Raw genomic sequence first — 4279 nt, forward strand, 5'->3', positions numbered from 1 at the left:
ATTAATTAGAGCTCTATGGTTGCCGAAAATAGCTGATAAAAAGATCATGAGAATTTGTTGGCGCTTTATTTTGACTAATGGTGATGTGATGATGATGAATTTTACTATTTAAAAGTGTCATTTCCGGCCATATAGAGGTATTATTTCCTCAAGTTTTCTCACCTCAGCCCCCCGACCATGGTGAGGCTGAGGTGGTTGCGGCCTCACAGCTTTGAAGTAGGTCAAATAAAGTAAATACATCAAAGAAAGTGTTTCTTTAGTTTTATTTTTTATGGTACATATCTCTGGTTGCCGAAAGATCATGTGAAATTTGCTAGCGCTTCTTTTTATTAGAATAGTGATGTGGTTATGATGAATTTTACTATATAAAAGTGTCATTTCCGGCCAACTACAGATACTATTTCAAAACAGATTTGCGCCCTTGCACGCATCCCCTACCACCAAATTCTGTATCCGCCCCAGCGTCGGGTGATGGGTGTCCAGGCCGTTTCGACGGGAAAAGGGGAATGCCCCTCATGTCCGCTGGCGCCACCACTGGTTCAGGACCCACAACACAACACCTAGCATTATTTTTAACCCTGAGTGGTCTTTCGATACCTCGTCGAAAGATGCTGATCTATATTCAATATACAATATACAGTTCTTCATGCCCTAGTTACATCGAAAGTCTCATTGGTTTATAATATGGCGGGAGAGGCTAAATGGGGGAGAGGCTAAACAAATTTGGTTAATAAACTGCAGCCCCGCTACCCCTGTCCACGGATACCGGATTTAAAGTTGTGCGGATTTTGGAAATACGGCACCAATGGATACCCTGGTGGCAAACCTGTAGAGCCTTTACCCCTTTCCCTTAAGAGACAGCCAACATTTGAAGTTAGTTGGGATATTAAATTTATGCTAGGCCTACCACAGGCACATCATGGTGAACCTGATGTGCACAAATTGTGAAAATACGGTTAGTCTATGTACCAGGAAATAGCAGCTGACAACCTGCAAAGCAGCTACCTCTATTCCAACCACATGCTGAGGAAGATAGAGATTTAAAGTTGGAATTGGACTAGATACCATACCAATCTCAGCCCCACCATGGTTAAAAAAGTGGCGTCTCTGTCGAGATATACCACATGTACATGGGCTTAACGGCTATGAGCTCTCACTGGCTAAAGCCCAGGGGCCCCGGAGCCTCAAGGGGCCCCCAGCAAATTCAAATATTTAACATACTCTTTACATACATAAACTTAGAATTCGAATGCGTAAAGGATCTGGGGACCCTAAAGGGAAGCTGCCCAGGGGCCTACTGCCCCTTTGTTACGCCACTGCACATACATAAAAAAAAAATGAAATGCCTTTCACTTTCAGGGGTCCTAATTTGAAAGAAGTCAATTCCGGAAAATTTTCAGTCAATGCCGTTTTTGCGTAAAACGTGTCAACTATTAAAAAAAAAGGACCACATTATTTGAATTTACACATAAAGTGGGTCCACCCCGATATTGTCCCGCACTGTTTGGAAAACCTGGCTACGGCATTGTCTTTAGTGGCGGTATTTCAGCAAAGTAGAGGGGCCCATTGAGGGACTTTTAAAGATGGATGGTGAAGACCACCTCAGCCTCATAGTGGTTGGGGCTGAGGTAAGAAAATAGATGGTCGGAAATGGCACTCTAAGACTTAAATTTGAATAGTTTTCTTTTTTTTTTTAATTATGAAAAATTTAGGGGGCCGTGCCGGTAATGAACCCGCCACTGGTCTGGTTAATGAGCTTTCTTAACACATTTAATTTTATTTTACTACACGTCATAGTGATTCCCATCGGCACTGACTTGCGCCAAACAATTGGTAATAAAGCAGTGAAAACATGCAAATATTATAAACTTGAAGAAAATGGGTTTTCCGGGAGATTCTTGCCTGAGTGCAAGAAGGCCGTCTTGATATCCGGGAGACTCCCGGAAGTTGCAGGATACTTGGGACCCCTGTTTTAAGGATTTAAATTTTGATTGCAAGTAATCAGGGCCGGCCTGACCATTATACAGTACTCTAGTGTCATAGTGACGGTTTAACCGGCTCCAACCCCTACAATTTTATAATAGTTAATTGTTATTTTATATTTTGTACCTCTAAACCGACGGTCCGCAAACTATGGGCCGCGTAACATTTTTTGGAGGGCCGCGAAGCCATCTGAGAAATTGAAAAAATAAAAAATAACAAAGATAGGCTACGTTTCAACATAGGGAAAATAGTTTTAATAAAACCGCTTTATTGTTTACCTACAGCGAATGCGCAGCTTGTACACGCTGCTAAAATGCCAGATGATGCGTGCTGTTTGCGTTATAAGCGGTTTTTAATTTTACCGACCACATTAACACAACATTCATCACGCAAAGTTTCATTTAACAACGACAAAATGATTTACTATTATCATGACAAAGGTTAAGGCTTTACAAAAATTAATCATTAGTGGAGAAGTATATAAATGAAAAGTGTGACGAAAGACGGGACGGTAGTTAATAAACCGCCAGATGTCTTTCAAAGTTGCGAAGTGACTGAGTGTGGAAGAAGGAGAAAGCTATGCCGTGTGTGGCTGAAAAGTCAATTGTCGGAAAAAAGACAAGTGTACGGTATAATTTTAAAAATAAAATACTATTTAATTTGTATACGATTACATTTTGTCATAGAGAGAACAGATAATGATGATAAACTACGGTACTGTATACATGGATGCTACGTGATAAAAAATTCTTTCCAGGTTTTTGGTGTGTTGGTGCCTGGAATCGTAAATAGGCCGTGAAGTAAAAAGTTTGCGGGACTCAGCTCAAAACGTTTTCCAAAATCAATCTTAATTACTAAATTAAAGATTGTTAAATAAGTTGAAATGTAAATAGGCAATACAAAAACAAGCGCATTGTGGATGGTTATAATCCTGTACAATCGTCAAAAAAGATTGAATTAAAATTTTTAAAATATTCAATATTATTATTACCCTAAATTAAAATTATTATCTTATAAATATTTATGTACAATCATCATTTTTAAAAACATGGTATTTAAAAATCATCAATAATATATAAATTAAGAATAAAAGGTAAAATAAATATCTTGTACACTCGTCAAATAGAATAACAATAATGTGGATTATGAGATATGAAAGTTAATGTACAGTCGTAATTCCATAACAAAATGAGAAAATATTTGATGGTTAATATAATATAAAAATACAGTGTAATAAATAGCCAACATTAATACAATAAAAAGTAGAATAAAACAAAAATCAAAAGAATAATAAAAAAAACAACTTTTTATTAGAAATATTAAATATTAGTAAAATACTCATTTAATCATCGCCATCAACATAATTATTCCCACCACTACAATAATTACGGTACATTTCCGTGCATCATCTACCATCATCATTATAATCATCAACAACATCATCATTATCATCATAACCACCACCATCATCGTCATCATCACCATCAACATAATTATCATCATCATCATAATCATCAATATCATCATAACCACCATCATCCCCATCATAATCATCAATATCATCAAAAAAACCATCAACCCCATCACCGTCATCATCCTCATCAATATCATCATAACCACCATCATCCCCATCACCGTCATCATTATCATCATAATCATCAATATCATCATAACCACCATCAACCCCATCACCGTCATCATCCTCATCATCATCATAGACATAAACGAATGGTGCTTTAAAAAAAGAATAATGGATTGTTTTGATACTCTCCAGGTGGCGTTTTACATATAAACAATAGTGGGAATGGAATTGAAAGCACGAAGACGACTTCACAATTAATAACAAACTAATGTGAGTACAGTATTGAACATTTTGCATCATTAAATCAATAGTTAAATGGAAATTCTGTCGTCATACTATGTTTATTATTTTGACTAAGTTTGTTAGGCATTGAAGGCGTTGACAATTTCCCTCGACAGAGACATGCACTCAGCATGGCTGCATTTTATTTAACAACATTCCAAGTGACTCGCTAAAATCATCAAAGACCTGACACCGGCTAAACGCTATTTACAGCTCAGCTTGGGGCTTGTTAACTTCCGTTCGTAATTTACATTGTAGATTCGTACCTGTTTTATTATGATGATGATGATTATTATTATTATTATTATTATTATTATTATTATTATTATTATTATTATTATTATTATTATTATTATTATTATTTATTAATATTATTATTATTATTATTATTATTTATTATTTATTATTTATTATTTATTATTATTATTATTA

This window comes from Anneissia japonica, unplaced genomic scaffold (genome assembly GCF_011630105.1).
Source record: "Anneissia japonica isolate Jap-2015-1 unplaced genomic scaffold, ASM1163010v1 scaffold1642_len504882_cov181, whole genome shotgun sequence".
NCBI classification, from domain to species: domain Eukaryota; kingdom Metazoa; phylum Echinodermata; class Crinoidea; order Comatulida; family Comatulidae; genus Anneissia; species Anneissia japonica.